The following is a 19,971-nucleotide window of genomic DNA, read 5'->3' on the forward strand; positions in this document are numbered from 1 at the left end:
CAACCCAGGCTGTTCTATGATTCTATAATCTCACCAGGAAGCATCGTGGCTTGGCTCTGGCCACAGGATTGGCTTCTCCAAACACCTCAAGGCCCAGTGAGATACTGTTTATTTCTGCTGTTTCGCTTTTCTCAATAGGGAAATGTTTTTCTATACTTTGCTTCATTACTGTTTTGAAAAATACATGACTTAAATTGATCAATCTATACCTATTTGGCTTAAGACTCAAGTAAGGCTACTGGATTAGGAAACTGAATCAGTATACCTAAATTTCTTATGGAGATTTCTATTAATTGCTTTGCATTTTTACTCTTAAAGCCTCAAAAGTATGGACAAGTTGAAAAGCCAAAGAAGAACTGGTTTGTTGGCATTTTCTGCTTTGCAGGGGTTTTCCAGGGACATGCCTCATTCTCTAGGTGTGTCCTGGCTGATTAATCCTGCATCATGAGGGCTGCCCAGAACATCTCTATTCTAGCAATAAAAAGCACAGCTCTGAGTTTCAACTGGCATCCCTGAAGAAATATAGGGGGGAGAAAAGTACCCGGCAAAATAAATGCATTTGGAAAGGGAAAAAGAACGGCTGGCATGAAAATAAATGTGTGAGGAGGAGATGGAGGACTTGCAGAATCGTTTAGGTTGGAAAGCACCCATAAGATTAAGTTTGTGAGGTAGGGTAAAAACAGACACAGAGAATAAAGAAGAAGAGGGAAAAGGCAAAAGAGCAGGCAAAAGGAGCAGTGGCAGCACAGGCTGGGGAGGGCTATGAGGCACCCAGGAATTTATTATTATTCCACTATGGTACTTCAGTAGGGAAAAAACAAGGGAGGTAATGACTCGGGACTTTCTCCTCCCCTAAAGCTGTTTATGTCATGGATTATCAATGCCCAGATTGTTTCTTATAATCTCTTCTAGCAAGAATATATTTTATTTGTATTATACTCCTATCTCATGTCTTCTGTTATTATCCTTGTGTTGCGTACTGTTTGGCTGAAGATACTGCTCTGTTTTCCTCACGAATATGGTTTTGTCTCCCTGTGACTCCATTAAATATGTCAAAGTGTGACCAATATTACTAATGTGGAGAGCTATAGCACAAAATTAACCATAGAGAAGAAAGCAGCAAAAGCTGTCTGAGGGCTGTGCACAAAGAATGAGCAGAAACACCTCTACAACATTGCTGGAGGATGGGAGCTACAGGGAGTAAAGCAGTTTCAGCAAATGTGAGTAGACGTGGATGGCACAGTACTTTCAAGGCACGATGCTATCAATTTAAAGTCTACCAACCTGCCTGTTAAATACATCCTTTCTTTTAGTGCACAGAGCTAAACCGGCAAAATTCTGCAAAAAACACCACTAACTCAGCCCTCTTTTCACAACCTATAAATCATGTGCAGTATCTCTGTATTATATAGCTTCCATCATGCCCACAATCATGTTACTGGAGCCTGGGCTCAGCATAATCTTTACCCAGCATCTGTCTTATCTTCCACTGTGCTGGAAAACACCCGCACACTTAAATTCAGAAATGATTTTATCCAGAGAGAAATGAGTAGCTATTAGAAATGTCACAGTTCCCTGCCATCCCTCCTGCTTTTAGCCGACAGCAGTGTGCCTGTTCTGGGGGGCATAAAATAACTGTTCTTCTTACAGCAGATAGGAGCCAAAGATAGATCTCTGTTGGTGCAGTGGGGAAACCATTGCACTCAGAGTGGTTGAGAGGTCAGCTTTGGTCTTTTTGAAATCACTTTGTTTTGGGGGGAATGTATTTCCTCTTCAGAATCAGCTAATTCACCTCTGATGAGCTTATTGGCTATTACAGGTTCCTGGTTCTCATTTTTCTCCTGCTTTATTGGTTTTATTGCCCACTGTTGGTTTTGCTAGTGCTGTAGTTTTTGGGCTCCCTCCCTGACTTCAGAGTTCCCGTTGCCCCAAGCAAACCTCCAGGTATACAGGCCTAAACTGTGGAGACAAAGCCAATAGAAAAGCAAGGCAAAGGGAAGCAATTCTATTTTGTAAGGTATTTTCTGTCTCTTAGTTTTACCTGAGGTGATAAATGAAATCTAGGGCAGGGAAGGGAGATGAACCTTAACCTTCTATTCAAGTGCATTTAACCATAAAACTGTCATTTGTCGTAGCATACGTGATAAATGCGCCAAAACACCCACTCTCCACATTGCTCCTTGTGGAAGATTTTACAGTTATGACACCATGCAAGGATCAACTGGCATGATTTAGCTCCCTGAGCCCCACATGGAGCTGCCCTCAAGGCCAAGATGCCTCTTCTGAGACCGTGCAGAACTGCACTGGCTTGTGGTTGGGAGTACTTTGGGGGAAGGATGCCAAGGCAGGGAGACAGCTAACAGCTTCCCAGCTACTTCTGGAATGCTGCTCCCAGGCAGTCTTTCTTGGCAGTTTTCACAGTCTCTCTAAAGAATTTACACAGTCAGTGCTGGCCAAAGAAATTGAACTGCATGCAGTATTAAAACAATACAACAATAGCAACAAAACAAACAAACAAAAAAAGCCTGCTGTCTGAAGAGGGAGCTGTGCCAGAAAGCTGTGTGGGACAGGCTGGCTCATGCAGAATGTCTTTGCGTACTTTGACCTGCAAGGGACCTGGAGGGAGAATCCACATCGTACTGTTGCTGTAACCTCTGCCTTCTTGCTTTCCCAGTGCTCTGAGCTTCCTAGAGGCTGTTCACAAATTCCCATTAACTCCAGTGTGTCAGTACCTGAGTTTCTAGCGCAGGTGACTGCTTGAATGACAGGTGCGTTGTTTAACTGGAGGATGCCCTGCAGCAGGCTCCTTCCAGCATCCCACCCATCCTGGGCCATCCAACCTGGGCTGCATCCCTGCTGCTTGCACTTATGTTGCAAGTGAGGAGGGAGCTTAGCACCTCCCTACACTCACTGAAGCCTTGCCTGGTGTCTGAGGCACTGACAGAAGCTGTAGGGGAGCTAGATCCTGAGCCAGCAACTCTCAGAGAGTTTACTTAATTTGCAGGCTCTCATCTTGATGGGGGACTTCAACCACCTGGATATCTGCTGGGAAAACAGCAGCAAATGATCAAGGAGACTGGAGTGAAATCAACATTTTAGAAGGGCAGATAGTGACAGGACAAGGGGGAATGGTATAAACCAGGGGAGGAAGGATTTAGATGAGATGTCAGGGGGACATTTTTTACAGAGAGTGTGATGAGGTGCCCAGAGAGGTTGTGGGTGCCCTGTCCCTGTGTGTTCAAGGCAAGGTTGCATAGGGCCCTGGGCAGTCTGGTCTAGTACTTGACCTACCAGCTGGCAGTGCCTGCAGCAGGAGTTTGGAACTCAGGATCCTTGAGGTCCTTTCCAACCCAAGCCATGCTATGATTCACAGATGCAGGCACAGTTACCTCAAAGGGCTGGAGGTGGTTGAGGTCCCTGTAGCTGGGCGATGCACTGTATGCATTGCTAATACTTCTGCAGTACTAAGAATAAAGTTCCAACATAGACAGGAATCAGGAGCTCTAGGTAAAAGAACCAAATATTCAGGCTGCAATTATGACTGGTGCAGCATGGTCATTTTGGCTTTGCGTTGGCCTGTGTAGCTTTAGTGACCTATTTCTTAGACTTTCAATGGCACTTTCTTTCAGGTGCGACAGTTTAACACCTTACCATTTCATACTGTTTGGTATCCAAAGCTTTCTGCATGATTCTATTGTAACTTCCAAATTATTCAGTACTTTAACGGAAATAGCTTCCATCCAATGCAACCTTGGGCTGAAATCAAAGGCATGTAATCTGTCCTCAACTTTATTAAAAAACATAAGGCATCAGCCTTTATGTAGCTCAAATGCCTCTCCTTACATGGTGACATGCCGCGTCTGATACCTCCGAATAAACTCGATATGAATTCCTATTCAGTGTACTCAGCATATTGAATATTATTTAATTTTCCCCATGCTGTGTGATTGAATACTCCGGTGATGGAAATGGAATAGTCGCACAGCCTTGCACTGCTTTGCTCTGCTGTCTTGTTTTGTTTTTCCTTGCCACGTCTGAGGATTAAGCACTTGCTATCTCCCTACCATGGCCAAGAAGAATTTTGTACTTCTTCTGTGCTGCCCTTGAGAAAAAAATGATTTCATGTAATTAGGATAGAGGTTAGTGTTCAGGTTAACAAGGGAAATAGTGTTTTCTGTTCAAGCACAAAGCTTTTATTTCTCAAACAAATTCAAACATTAGCTTCTCTGCAGAAAATTTACAACCATGTACATCTGTTTGTAATATCTGTGGCTGGCTGTATTGGTTTCAGCAGCTACAGCTGGCCTAGAGGAACATAGAACATACAATGTAAGGGGCTCATCAGTGTCTCATTCAGGCACCATCATCAGAAAGTTGCTCTGTGTAACATATAGACAACATTTCTGCATTCTCTGTCACTTATCGTACAGATTAAAGGAAAGATAAACCGTCCAATCATCATTATATGCTCAAAGCCACAGATGGAAAGATCGGCGTGTATCACTTCTGTAAGTTTCTAGGAAATTTGCAGAGGAAACAAATGACCCACAGTGAAAATGTGTAATACTTTGCAAAATTGGTACCTGAGAGCCATGTGGCTAAACTAGCAGTAAAAATGACCTTTTTTTTTCAGCATGAAATTAGTTTTCTCCTGAAGTATAGAAAAGCGATTTTTAGGCTGTTTTACCACCTGCTCCTCGTCCCTGGGATCTGTGTATTCACTTTTGATTTATGAGGGAAAGCAGGGGGAAATCAGGTGAATTTTAAATGGCATATATCAAGATTATAATGACTTGGTCTTTTCTTCCAGGCTATTTTTTAATCCCATTTTTATACAATAGCCGAACTGTAACCGCTCGCAAACTGCTTGCAGAGATTTTTCTGTTACATCTCACCCAGTGTTTTATCGCTGCTCCCCTGTCAAGAAATTCTTTTGCTAAAGAGTAAAAATGAGCTATTGGATATGCAGCGAGGATAACCAGCAGATAATTTGACTGCAGGTCAGATCAGCTGTTGCCTTCTTCCTTATTTACACTAATAACTCGTATGTATGTCTAGATATGTGCATGTGAGTGTATTTAATGCTCCTGGAGAATGTCAGCCTAACTCCCCTGTCATCAGACACACTGCGTGGCAGTGGGATAATTTTCCTACTGCTTTTCGATATGTGAAACAGAGCAACCAAAAGATATGCCAGACGTGTTATAAGGCTATTCTAAAAATAAGTATAAATATTTTTGTCAAGCTAAAAAAAAAAAGCCATCAGTAAAATGGGTGAATATTCCCATCTTCGTGGAAAGCCACAAGACTGGGTAGGTGTGTGTGATCTGCCCTCAAAACTTGTATCAGATGTGTAAATAACTCACAAGATCTGGCTTCTGCTAGCCTGAAGAGAGACAGACAGTATCATTATACAGGACAAATGACTTGCTTGTTAATAATCCTTACCTGTATTGGTAGCTCCTTTTTAAGTTAACCCTAGTACGCTGTGCTGTACTTTATACTGTGACATACTGAAGTGTATGAGAGAGTCTACAGTGTAAGGATTGTGGAGTGAAAGCACTGCAGGTGGGCTCCAATTTCAGTTTCTGTATCGTCTCAAAGATATCTGTATTTCCTTCTATGCTACCTTCTTCATGAAAACAAATGTGGATTTATATGTACTGTGATCATATTTTCCTCCTAAGGCTGGGACATTGTATGCTAAGGTTGTAAAGACTGTCCTTAATCTTTCTGGACTCCATTATCTACTGCTGCCAATTAAGATGGATAAAAATTGAGATGAAAATGCAATAGAAATCAATCAAGAAGTCTGTTCCCATAGGAGCAATTAAGTTAGCTGAAGTAAAATGATATTTTAGGGCAATTTGGATACAATTAATATCAGAATCGAACATTTACCACTGTTCTTTGGAGATAAAATTAGGTGCAGCTTCGTTACAGAAAACTTTGAGGAAAAAAATTATTATTTTTTTTAAATTCATTAAAAATTCTACTGAAATGTTTCTATAAGATTTTATTTATTTATTTCCAGTTTCTTACTGAAACTTTTTTTCCATCCTTTTGAGTAAAAATTTTTTCTCAATTTCCAGCTCAAGTTGATTGGATCACTTGTTAGGACTTGTGACAACAGATGCTGAATGAATTTGAAGACCAGAGTCTATATAAAGCCTTAGCTTTAAATGCAGCTTCGCTGAGGCAACAGTATGATAGCATCGTGTTTCTCCAAAACTTCATTTTTTCTCACTAATGCTGTTTTTTGTGTTTCTCATTAAAAACATCCTGATGGCTAAAAATTACTTCCCTTGTTAGGGGGTCACGAGCCTGACAGAGCAGGAATGAGAGTTCCTTCTCTGAAGATGTTTCTGTAGGTGCTAATAGTGCATCAGATCTCTGGGCTATTTTGTGATAGGAATCTGCCTTTGAAGCTGCTTGTTGAAAGCTCCATGTAACTCCAAACTAAATATTGGCTTTATTTGAAACTGTAAAAGAGTTCTATTTTTAAGAGCTCCTGTTTTGACTTTTCATCTTTTCATACCAACAGAATGTCAACTGAATGACAGAAACACGAGTCTGGGATGGAGGAACAGGTAAAATTTATGGAATACTTTTTTGGAGAATATTGCCTTTTGTGCTACCCCTTGTTATCTTCCGGGAATCTTAACATAGACAAAGCACTGAGGAGACTCCTTTTGCTAGTAATTATATCACAGACTTTTTTTCCAACCAGCAGTACTTGGTGTCTGACGTTAACAGCCGTAAAATCATCCAAGCCTGAAAACTCGTCTAGGAACAATTTTAGAATTCTATCTTTGACTCTTTAAATAAATAATATCAGTCTGCCATCTTTTCGCTTTTTTAATATATGTGAGACTTAAATATAAATGCTACTCTTTCAGGCTCCGTAAAATAAATGTATGATATTTTCCATATATATCTAATACTGAAATTATTATGGAGATTAAACCTTCACGCCATTTCTCACATACATTTGAGTTTGGATTTTTTTTTCTTTAATTGCGAGAGGTACTTTATTTGAAAAATGGCTAAAAACCAGAATGTTAAATTGTGTTCAGTAAGAATAAATTCTACTTAGTCTATTTGTGTAGACAGTTAGGAGTCGGGATGAATTCTTGGTGTGGGTAGGGGGCTTATCAAGATGGGATTTATTAGCCAAGAAGTGTGGATTTCGATCTCATAGTTCTTTGTTACCATATTTGATCAGAGAAATGAGCTGTTACTTCTTCATGAGAGCTAAGTGTGGAGAAGTTTCAGGATTAATAAAACATCCCCATCTATTTCATAGGTGTGTAGTTTCAGCCTATAGCCCGTGAGGAAAAATAAGTGTATATGATAAAACAGGGCACTTTGGGTTTTCAGAGTTACAGCACAGTCTTTTCACAAGTGCTTGGGTTCACTCTTTGCACAGATCCAGTTCTTGGAAGAGTGGGTTCCACACAGTGCCCGTGCAGGGCCCCGGTTGCACACATCGTGGTCCTTCTGGGTTCCTGTGTCATGGGGCCTGATGTGCACACTTTCCTGCACACCAGCACTATGGCCATGCAAAAAGGGCTGCCTGCACCACCAGTGCCCGCTGTTTGACTGATCCAGCTTCCTCGATTTGACACGGCAGTGAACTAAATAAGACCACAGTACCATAGATCCATTTCAGGACCTGAATCAAATCTAATTTAGTTTTGTATTGATCTCTATTGGGTGTAGTTATCTTTGAAAGTCAGAGCCCCACCTTGGAAATAAAGCCCTCATCCCTCATGGCTTTTTCATCTCTGCTTCTACTTCTTTATCACCATTTATCTTTATCAGTTTCTATATAGCCAGAACACTGCACAGCTGAGGAATGCATCCAGCATGTGATGAAGGAGTGAATCTGGTCACACGGGGATGAATATATACAGGTACTTACAAAATGATTTGTTTGCTCTCAGCTTTTCTCACTTTTGATGTAATATTTTCCCAGATACTCTTTTTAATCTCAAATTTTAGTCTTTAGAAATATTGTGTTTTCACTAATATTGTGAATATAACCATATACCATTACCATATATGGTTATATACCATATAACCATATACCATAACCATTCTTCTTTTCCATATTACTGTGCATAAGATGTGTACTATATCAGTGCAGTGCTTTTTGTGTGGTTGCCTTTTTTTTAATGTGGACTGTATTGAATATTGAAATATTTGCCACAGTTAGATGAATAATATCACACAAAGGAAGTGTTACAATTATACAAAGGATATGTCTGGGCTCTGCCCTGTTTTTGTTCACGTTACATTCTGCTTTAATGGGTAATGAGTGCAACCTGATATTTCTAACTGTCTGAGTTCAGTTTTGGGCCTGTCATGACAAGAAAGACATTGAAGCCTTGCAGCAAGTCCAGAGAAGGGCAATGAAACTGTGAGAGGTCTGGGGAGTGGCTGAGGGAACTGGGATAGTTCAGTCTGGAGAATAGGCTTCGGGGAGACCTTATTAGTCTCTACAGCTACCTGATAGGAGGCTGTGGTGAGGTGGAGGTTGGCCTCTTCTCCCAGGTAACCGTGACAGGACAAGAGGTAATGGCCTTAAGTTGTGCTAGGGAAGTCTCGGGTTGGCTATTTGGAAATTTTCTTCTCAGAATGAGTGGTGATGCATTGGCACGGGCTGCCCTGGGAGGTGGTGCAGTCACTGTCCCTGGAGGTGCTGAAGAAACATGGAGATGTGGCACTGAGGGACGTGGTTAGTGGGCATGGTGGGGATGTTGATAGTTGGACTAGAAGATATCAGAGTTCTATTCCAGCCTTATGGATTCTGTGATTATTGAGCATGTTATTCAGTTCTTGCCATGTAGTCAGTGACCTGTTTTCTTTCTTTCTAAAGAAAGAAAGAAAGAAGTACTTCCTTCAAAATAGGGAGAAAGAACAGCTAGGGATTCATGAATGTGTAACTGCAGAGAGAGAAAAGAGTATTTTGCATAATGTGGGCAACTATTCTCAGGCACATTTTCTTGAATAAAAGGAATAATAGGAGATGAATTTATTTGAGGATGATGCCTGTATGTGTTTTCATTAGGGACTAACTTCAGCTTCACAGTATGTACCTGTGCAAGGGATAAATAATAACTCCTTATATCTTTTGTGAAGCCTGTCTCAGGGTTCATGCAAGTCAGTGTGTCTTCTAAAGTGGCATATGCTGGTGTCCAGCAGAAGGTCTGTTAGGATGGCTCTGTTAGGATGGATATTTTTTTGAAGCTTTGTTCTGTATTGTTTTCCTACAGAAATGGCTTTTGTTTTTGTAAATGGAGTGACATTTTTTCCCATCTTTTCAGATCTCATACTATTCATGAGCAGTGTCTGAAGCAGTGCAGGGAGAAAGAAGTATGACTAGAGTGTCCCTTTTAGCCAGGTCATTCACTGAATGTATCTGCACTTAATCCTGATAATGTCAGGATAAAGAAACACAGCTTAGCAGAAAAATATGCATGGTAATTTTAAATAGAAATCCAGTCGAACAGAATTGAAATTAATTTTTTGAGTATCTGGAAATTAGATGCCTGGTGTTTTTCTATTAATAGATCTATCAGACTTTAAAACATTCAGATTAGGTACCAGCACTAATTGATAGCTGCATGCTACAAGAGGAAGAATTTATTGCAGCTCCTCAACTAGAGACATTAGCATTCTTTTGCAGAAATAGGAAGTTTTATTTTTAAGAACAAGCTGCTGGAGGAAGGTGGGGTATGTTTAGCATAGCAGGGCTGGTTCTGTGTGTGGGGCTGACAGCATCTGGATGCTTAGGGATTAGGACTCAGGTAGAAACAGGAGATGGTGTAATGGCTTAGACAGTGAAAGCGAAGCTAAGTGACAAGGTAAGTGGGCAGGCACAATGCCGAAGCTAACACAGAAGACATTCACAGCAGTCAGAGCAAAGCAACGTTTCTGCAGTGGCACGCTGTGCCAGGTTGCAAGCAGGCATGCAGCAGTGCAGGAGCCACCCCAGGCCCAGTGCAGCCATGCCGTTCACATCCGCTCCTGCTCCTTGCACCTGGAGCTTCTCAGCAGTAACCAGGGGTCCCAAGGGGCAAACAACAACAGTGTCACGCACACCTGCTAGCAGCATCCCTCAATAATATCCTCTCTTTGCTGCAGTTGAGAGGAAACAAGAAAGGATTCAAATATTGGATGTATTCATGCGTTCTCCTCCTGGGATGGCAATATGTTTAGAGAAAGTCAGCGGATGATTATATTTACACACCGGAAAGGCTTTCTGATACCAAGCAGTCATGGTAGTATGAAATAAAAGGTTTGTTTTTACAGGCAACTTAAAGTGAAAGGCAAATATTTAATACTCAGAATGTTCTGTTTCTAATTGTGCCCTGAAAGTAATGGCATAGCTGTTTTCTCAGCCAATCGCCATTGTCCACAACGTGCTCTCACCCGAAGAGAAGCCTGGCTTCTCTTACTTTACTGCTATGTACTGTGCTTAGGCTCGGAACTTAAAAAATTACAGCCTATGTGCATCATGCTGCTGGTGCCATTACAATAGGCTAATTGCCAGGATACAGACTACTGATAGCTGACACACACATCAGGTAATTGGGGCTCCACTGTAGTATGGTCATGGATGAGTCAACGATGGAGAAATTGGGTTAGTTAAAGCTCTGAATATGTATTTTTTTAGGGGGAACAAAAAAAGTAATTTCTGGCCTCTTCTCATTGCCTCACAGTCATCGAGAGAGAAAGAAATCATGAAAATGACGCATGATCTAAAAATAAGATGGCTTTTATTTTATATTTGGACTGGAAGAATAGTTTGTTCTGTGGCAATTTTTCTTTTCATTTTTCTTATCTTTAAACAAGGTGGCATTTAAAGTAGACATCCACTGTGCTGGAAAGAAAAGCAAAGAAGTGTACTGCAAATTATTGCTGGGGAGGTAGATAATGGGAAAGCAAGAGAAAGGCAAGGGACAGAAGAAAAAAAGGGAAAGTGAGGGCACTGAAGTACATTTGTGTGGGATGGTTTTCAAAGTCTGTGGCAGGGAGAGAGGTAGTCAAATGTCTTCACAGTTAAACACATAAATAAGGAAGAGTTGCTGTGTTAAAGTGGAATACCCATGAGTTGTTCTTGAAGTAGTGGTAGGTAGGCATGGCTGAGAGTAATGCTTGCAAACTGTGGCTGTGTATGTCATGGGCAGATGAAACTTTTGGCACTACAGTTCAGCAAAGTAAATGCCCCAAGGATAAAAATATCTATATAAAACAAAAATATTGTAATAGTCTTTTTTGTTTGTTTGTTTTTTAAGTAAGTTATTTTTACAACATTAATCCTTCTCCTTACAAAGACTTTTTACAGTGGCCTCAAACATTAGGAAAATACGTAAAATAGAAAAAAAAAATCCATGCATTTCATGCTTTGAAGTTTGTCTGATAGTTGGGAATGTTGTCAGGTAGAGTAGGTTAGATAAAGTAGAGTCAGAAGGCAGGGAGGGAGGGCTCTAGACTGACCAGTATACATAGCTGACTGTGATTTTTCACTGAGTCAGTTACTGTGTTAGAGTAAAAACGTGAGCGAAATCATAATGGATAATTCAAAGGCTTAAATGCTGTATCAAAACACACCTGGTCATAATTAACTGTACGGTTTCATTTGTTCAAATATCTGTTATGTGCAACTACATGATTATCATTGTAGTTGACTGGCACTTATACTGTGTAATCATTGCAAGCAAGACACAAGATTTAGCTTATTTGCAAAGGAAAAGCAAAGAGCATACTTCCAGCAATGGTCTGAAATAAAGGTCCTCCTCCCCTCCCGGGGGAGGAGGGAAGTATCACTGCAAATTACCTTCAGTTTGAACTCCGCAGGAGAAGTGGTGATGATGCATGGAGCTGTTGGTTATTTGCCAGTGTTAAACCAATGTTGAAGGTGATCCATTTTTGTCTAGAAGAATTCCCTACAAGTCCTGCTGCACAAGACTTCTCCAAAATAACAGATTCTTTTTGAACTGTGATCTGAATAATGTTTTTAAACACTATTACTTTCACCTCTTACTTCTCCATCTTATGATCTGTTACCCCAGTACGTGTTAACAGTTGCTTAGTCGTGTGTCTGTAGATGTCAGGTATAAAGACTTCATTAGGATTTGAGAGAGAAATCTCTTACTTGGAAATTCCTTTTTACTAAGTAGTTCCTTGCTAGGAAAGACTGACTTCCCACACATCACAACTAACATTGCAGAAACACCAGTTGTGCTGACAATTCAGTCCTCTTTTTACTATGATAGAAGCCTGCATGAGCTGCCATCCATAGCAGACAAACTTTCTGCTTGACGTACTTTAAGGTGACCTTCCAACCTAAGACATTCTATAGCAGCACTCAGCCAACTCAGTGCAAATACCATTTTATTCATCAATTTTTGTCTGATCCACAGATAACCTTTTGATTATATTATTGAAAAGAATTTGACATAGATGAGACTTAACTGTGACGTCAACTGAGCAGATTGTTGTAACAATGAGAAAAGGTACGCTTACAATTACAAGCTGTAGTGATCAGCAGCTAGGCTGATACAATATTTTTCTCCTAAATGTTATTTAGACTCCTGCTAACGTGTTTACAGGTTATCTCGGCATAAGGCACCATATGGCAGTAAACACATTGGTGGCAATGAGAGTACATGTGAGACAACTGTGTCTCTGGTTACCCCTTCCTCAGTCACCCCAGAAGCACTCTAAGTTGAAGCTTTTGCCTGGAGACAGCTGAAGTTTGTTGTAGACTTTCCAGGTGTTTGGGTGGCCATCTGGAACATGAATAATTTAATGAATACAAGAACTACTCCAAGGCTGTGTCTTTCAGAAGGATGTATCACCAGGATGAATCATAGGATCATCTTGGGCCTTTGCATCCCTTCCATTTCTTCTCATAGTCTTATGCCTCTTCCTTATCAGCTGTGCCTTACACATTATTTCAGAATCATGCTAAGTGCACAACCTGTTTTTATCCTATTCATAGCCCTCCACGTGCTTTACCCAGTACTGCATACATTTAACTGAGATATTCCACACATCAGACTTAGAAAAAAAAGACCTCTATGACTCTGCTGTTGCCACGAGTTGAAAGCATCATTTAATAATAGTATTGATGCACTAGGAAACATGCGTTTGTACATATCCAATACACACTTTATTTCATCTTTTTCAAAGAAATTACAGTGGAGAAGGGAGTTAAAATTGATATCCAGCACCTCACCTTTGGAATGATTACCTTCTGCTCAATAACCAGCTCTGGAGAGGAAGCCAATGCTCATCTGAAACAAACAAGGCTGAGTTGTTTAAATGTGGGACCAAATCCTCCTTCTAATTCCAAAACTTTGATTTTCTGCTCTTCTGTTTGTTTTGCTCAAAGGAATTCCACATTTCTTTTAGTGAATTTCTAACCTCAACCTATAACAGCACCAAAGTGAGGTCATTCTTGCCGTCTCAGAGAGAGTATAAAAACTTCCAGCAGAGCACCTCTACCAGGCTGCACCAGAAGGCCATGCAGTCTGGTATGGCAAAGTACAGAACAAGTATGCAGGGATTTGCCCTTAGTATATTCTCCCCTCCTCTGGCCATTTTCAGGTCAGAGGACTTCTCACATGGAAATGTGCCAGAGATCTCCCTTCTGTTAGTCAAGGCTCATCCCTGATACATACAAAGTTCATGCATACACAGTGCCCTCTGACACTGCTACAAATGCATGCAAACCATTTAGAATAAAACTTGATATTCAAATGCAAAAAATGCAAACAATAGTAATAATAAAAAAAGAAAGCAAGGAGAATGGAAAGGGTATTTGAAATCTTAAGCCAGGCAGATATCATTAAACTTACTCAGAAAAAAAAATCAGATGAAATAAGGAAAGATTTATATTCTCCTGCTTACCTCATCTTCTGTAGGACACTTCTCTGTCACAGCTGGGATAAGAAGACAACTGCTGTTAGATATAGCAGCACATCTATGGCATCAGTCAGTGACAAGCACCAGAGCTCCGGCAGCCCAGAAGGTGTGCTGAGAGAGCATCAGATTCTGCGTAGCTGGAGTTACAGTGGCTTTAGAGAGGGCACAGGGGTGGCAGTGTCCTCCAGAGCTGGTGCTGAGGGACCCTGCAAAACAAAGCGTTATCATAGCAACAGATGGGCTACACAGACCTTGAAATTACATTGCTATACGTGAACAGTCCACTTCAGTGGTTCAACTCCGTCCTGATGACCCAAATCTTTGGGTCATTATATTGGAGTTACTTAAGTGCCTTTCAGATCTAGACAGAATCCCTGTCCCAGGGGTTTGAGGATCAGTGCACTGCAACCAGGTGCTTAAAGCAGGAGAGATGTATCAGTAATTTCCAGTCTTGGAGCTCCCTATTATAGGTTCCTGCTAGAAACATTTCCTATGAATATTTTACAACCCTTTTAAAATGTATTCATTTTGCACAAATATCTTTTGTATTTGATGTCCATGAATATTTATGCTGCCAGATTTTACTGTGCAAAATCTGCATGGAAAGGTATTCTGAATCCACTGTCTGACATGCTCAAGTTAGCACACTCGCTGTCAGAAAGGAGTGCCTTTTGGAAGCAGCTGTTGTGGCTTCACACATTATTATGCAAAATAATATTTTATAATTCAATGATATATGATATATTTCATAGGTTGTACGTTATACATCTTGCTTTAATTGCATACTTCTTTATATTATGTATGTAATATATATAAGGGCTATATATGAGGGCTGTTCTGAAAACAGTACCTCTTATTTTATTATGCTGGCCAACGACATCAGAGGCAAATGGTGGTGGTATTGCAGTAGAGCTTGAACCTTCCCACCAATTTCTGTTACATTTTGCTGCTGTGTGACATGGTAGCAGAGGGGCAATCTGACACAATGAAGCAAAGATGTGACACCTAATTCCTCAAGTAAAGGAGTACTGATTAATGAAATGGCATTCTGTTACTCTTCTATTAATCCATATTGTATTTTAGCTGTGTTAACGTTCTGGTTGCCATTCAGCTACTCTTGTACAGAGAGTACAGAAGAACAGCAAAGGTTTTTACAACTGCAGGTCCCCCCTTACTCCATGAACACAGGTAATGCAGCCTCCAACTGGGAGACAGATGTTCAAATGTCTCCTAACTGCTGTTGCTTAGTACAAAGCACTCATTATCACATTGCCAGACACTGGAGCTGAGTTATGGTTTTTAGTGTTATGGTTTCATCTCAGCCTGCACGAAGTGGTGACTGAGCTGTAGTAAGTATTTTTTTAATCTGAATACTTAGCAAAATTTGTAGGGGTTGCTATTTTCTTACTTGTATAATTAATAATAGGGTTGATAAAAGGATCCTCTCTTTGTGGTGGTCACCATCAGGTCTGTGTGTAAGACATGCTTCTCCTGGCTTCAACACCAACCTCGGTTGCTGCTGCAAAGATGTGCTGAGCCCACCGAGGCCTCTGACACAGGAAGGACCTGGGCACTGGGTGCCCGCAGTGCTGCTCTGCTCAGCTCCCAGCAGGAGGGGGGAGGGACAGCAAAACTTCAGTCTCAAGGTAATGACACACAAAAGGTCGAGGATGCAATGACAGGAGCTCCAAAGCTGTATCTCCTAAACAGAACGGCAAAATGAAACTAATACTTCTTAGTGAAGTTAATACTGCTATAACCTTGTCATATAGTGCTTCAAGAAACAGGCCTCAGGGTTTCCCACCTCTGAAATAGATGCCAGAAAGTACCTCTTTGCATTCAGCAGGGCCAGGATCAGACTTTTCCCATCCAATTTCAGGTCATAAACTGACTGACTGACATAGTGTTCTCATAAAAGAAGGCTGATCATATGGTTCGGTTGTCCATTTCAGTCTCACAACATTGCACTTTGGCCGTGTGATTAGCAGCACCATCCTCCTGCCTTGTAGGGGATATTTCTCTGCAGATGAGCTGTTACATATATCTAACTCCATAGTCTATGAAAAGAAAATAAATTCAAGTAATGGGGGAAAAAAGATAAAATCAAGAAAGTAAGGGTCATTAAAGGCTCATTTATGTAACATGGTGATGCATGTCAGCAAAGTCACGTGTGGTTTGAATCAAAACTTTAAAAAAAAGTGACAGCCACACAGTGTGGCCAAGATTCTGACCATCTTTTTGGTTTCCACAGCTTTTACACAGAGCACGTGTTTTGAAAAATCAGTGCTGAACAGAAGCTTTCAAATTAGGGTAAGTAAGTATTCCTGAAATGACATGCTGCCTCTTTGCATGAAAGCAACTCTAGGGTTAGAGCACCTGCTGGGGAACACCAGTGTGCAGAAATAAACTTCCTGTTCTTCAGACTTACAGACTTTTAGTTGTTCATTCCAGAGAAGGTTTAATTTTTCGGTTGTTTTCCTTTTTGCAGAGCATGCATTACTGTCAGTTGCAATACTAACGGACATCAACATAAACATCATCTCCAGGGCTGTTCAGTGAAACTATCTAAGGCTGATTGTCTTGAAATTAGCTTGACTCATATCTGAAAATTGCCAGTGATTAGCTGATTATGGTTTGAATTGAACTCAGATTGCTACAAAAAGTCAGCCTCGGATATATTCTCATAAATGATGCCTCGGCTGCTGCCAGCACTTGCATTAGGGATGAAGGTTTATCACTGCATCACATTGATGGCAGTCACTTTAAAATACACATTCTGCCTGGGGAGAATCTCTCTCCTGGGGAGAATGCTGTCTTCTTACTTTTTAACCTACTCACTAGGTGAAAAAATAAAATAAATTCGGCACATCGCTAACAGCAGAGCAGATTAAATTTCTCCCTATGAGAGGAACCTGCTGCCCCTTTGTAAATGCAATTATTATAATTAGAGGAGCAGCTCAATCCTGGACATTTACTGAGAGTCATCTCTTCTGCACTAGGGGTACGTGACATTTAAAATAAAATAATCTGAAATAAATCAAACACTAACAATGCTGAGCGACAGACGTCAGTTGCGTTGAAAAAGAATTCATGCATTATTTTGTCCTAATTATAAAGTTATGTGAAAATGTTTGATTAAATCCTGCTGATTTACATGTTCTGATACAAACAACAAAAGGTGTTACCATTGGTTCCACTGTCCAGAACTACAGGGAAGACATGCATTTAACACTTGTATGGGTCTGTATTTCTAGGGCTGAATTAAACACTGTTAGCTCTGTTTTTGACTAAGATTTGTCTGTCTACAAGAAAAAATAGCAGAACTTTTCTCTGTGTGCCTGTGGCAGCTAGGCCATTCATCCTGGACTTGCATGGGGTAAGAAGAGCTGTGGTTCTTAAAAGGGGGTGTTCATGCTGCATTTTCTTGTGTTTTTGTGCACAAGGCATGGCAGCCCTGGCTCTGAGGCCTTAGCTGGCTCCAACACTCAGCTACAAGTCTTCAAGCAGTGCCCATGCACACGAGTGCAGGGCTGGTCCATACATACAGTGCTCAGAAAGCAGAGAGTTGAGATTCCCCCTGTGCTTGCTTAAACTCCACTTCTGTCAGCACCAATCACGATACCATAACAACTAACCCAGGATGGCAGCCATTTAGCAAGCTTAAAAATTTAATTTGGAAACAATAGCAGGTCATTTAAATAATTAAATTCAAAAGAACACTCAGGCGACTCGCAACACCGTAATGGTTTCATTGTGTTTGACATCAGCACATACCTCAACTGCAACTCTACTTCTAAAAGTGCAAGAGGTGAGTGAGTCAGTGTGTCCTTGGTGCTCTGGTGTGTCCTGGTGCCCAATGGGGGCTGCTCCAAGGCCCAGAGCCTCAAGCACACAAATACACCTAAAGTGCTATGCTGTATCCTTTGCCTTGGCCTGAATTCAAGGGGAAAAACAAAACCAAACCAAACAGGATATTGCTGATGTTGCGATGGCTGCTCATAGAGGTCTATCCCTGGTCCTAGTCCTCAGCTGCCTTCAGAAGCACTATCAGTATCTCTGTGAAGGCAATAGGGTAAGCTTCGGGCACCTGCTGCTGAAGGGAGCAGAAGGGCTGCATGCTGCTCTGCCACAGTGCCAGGAGTGAGGTGGGCTGCCCTGCCAGCAGCTCCTCTTGGCTAGCCATGTAAAAGTGCCTGGGAAAACATGAGTAGGAGCTCAGGGTTGCCAGTTGGTATGTGTGCCCATTCTCAACACAGATATTTATTTTTGGAATCCAAATTAAAATAATTAGTAACCTAAATCTTTTCTGAATTTGAACCTCAAATGGATGATATGAACACCACTGATGTCACCTTGAAAGTACTATATAAATACAAATTGTTTATGTATGTTAACTATTTCTGCATGCCTAATTACTTGGTCAGATGCCATAGGTAAGCAATGTTTAAGAACACGTTCTCTTTACCATGAAGTAAAACACAGCAGACTGACCATGTAGAATTTTCTGTCTCAAGCATGAGGTTTGGACGTGGCTGAGGAGATGAAATGTTAGCTACTGGCAGGGGAGGAGACAATCTTTTGAGCATTCATTTGGAATATTAGCTCTTAGACCACATGGCAGCATGAAACAGCTGTGGACTGCAGGTGTCCTACCAGCAACTAATGGCAGGTTAAGCTATAAGCTAATGACACACAGAAAAGGAGTTTTGCAATGCCAGCAGCAAAGCAGCCTGCTCTGTGGTACTTTCAGACTGCCAACCCCATTGGTACCAGCCACGCTGCCATGTCCTGCTGACGTGCCAAGGTACTGCTAGGAAGAACACATGGTATGCAACCCCTGGTCAGTCTCCTAGGATCCACATTTCTGCCTCTGAGGGTTACCCTCAGGTGAGTCCAGTTAGGGATACCACCCCACTACAGTCCCATAGCACCCCATGAGGCTGCTGCCTTGGGCACCCTCACCCCACTGCAGCATTTGCCTCTCCCACAAGGCATTCTGCAGGGTGGCCATCTAATTGCTATAAACACAGGGTGCTGTCAGGTGGAAATATCACACTGAGAGCAGCCGAGGACCAGGCACGAGGCCTGTTCAGCCATCTAGGGACCAAGGCAGCAAATTTCAGTCAGGCCAGGAGGCAGATGGTGCCCTCGTTAGCAGTCACAGCAAAGGCCAGCAGTGAGGCACATCCCTAATCTCCACAGCTAAATTATGTAGCACATCGAAGAGACAGCATACCCTTAATAAAATATTAACATCGAATATAAGATGCCTCCAGATAAACTCAGTTGTATATAGTAAATATATTAATTATCAATAGTCAAAACAGTGTTGTTGACAGCACCATTCCTACTTACCTTGTTTGTACCTGTTTGACTGGGGACACAGACCTCCAGCATCTCTGCTGTTTATACATTTCTCATCTTCATATAATGCTGCCTGAATTCATAGGCAGCCTCTCTGGGACCTCACTCTCCTCTCGGATGTCCATCAAGGCATGGCAGATTTCATGTCAAGTGAAGGCTGCTGGGGAAGCTTACCAACTCGATGCACAACCGGTATCACAACTTCTTCCTATGCCCTTGTGTTCCCTTTGCCTTCCAGTACAATTGGATTTTCTACTGCTGGTCAGATGCAGCCTATGAGTAAGTCAACGGGAGAGTGAGGGAGACAGCCTATTTTCCTGCCACTATTGACAGCTCGTCAACTCAGCACCCCGAGCAGCTGCAAACTGTTCCCAGACATTTGGTAAAGTTGCCTTCAGGATTATTTCTGTTCTCATCAAACCCATTTATCCTATCAACCTATTAGCAACTGGATACTTTGCTTTATGTTCAGTTATGTTCCCAGAGATAGAACAAGTTATAAAAGTGCCTCTCGGACTAACATCAAATGTATTTCTTGATGAATTGCAGCCTGGTAGACTACACGGAAGGTTTTGAAAAGTGAAGTCTATAAAGCTTTTCAGTAAAATAATGTTTTTCTCTTCAAGGATAGCAAATATAACTGACTGGAACTTGTGTTTGTCAGTTGGT

At 41.3% G+C, this 19,971-nt stretch overlaps 1 long non-coding RNA gene across 1 annotated transcript; it reads left to right on the plus strand.

The window, feature by feature from the left end:
• The first annotated feature begins 6,542 nt into the window (after nt 1–6,542).
• Nucleotides 6,543–19,642, plus strand: LOC122175208. The gene is made up of 4 exons (XR_006177343.1): nt 6,543–6,590; nt 7,825–7,916; nt 16,190–16,248; nt 19,541–19,642. It is a non-coding gene; the product is annotated as an uncharacterized LOC122175208 (long non-coding RNA).
• The last annotated feature ends 329 nt before the right edge of the window (nt 19,643–19,971 follow it).

This window comes from Lagopus leucura, unplaced genomic scaffold, assembly GCF_019238085.1.
Source record: "Lagopus leucura isolate 7727_CA_CO unplaced genomic scaffold, USGS_WTPT01 Super-Scaffold_739, whole genome shotgun sequence".
In the NCBI taxonomy this organism is placed as follows: domain Eukaryota; kingdom Metazoa; phylum Chordata; class Aves; order Galliformes; family Phasianidae; genus Lagopus; species Lagopus leucura.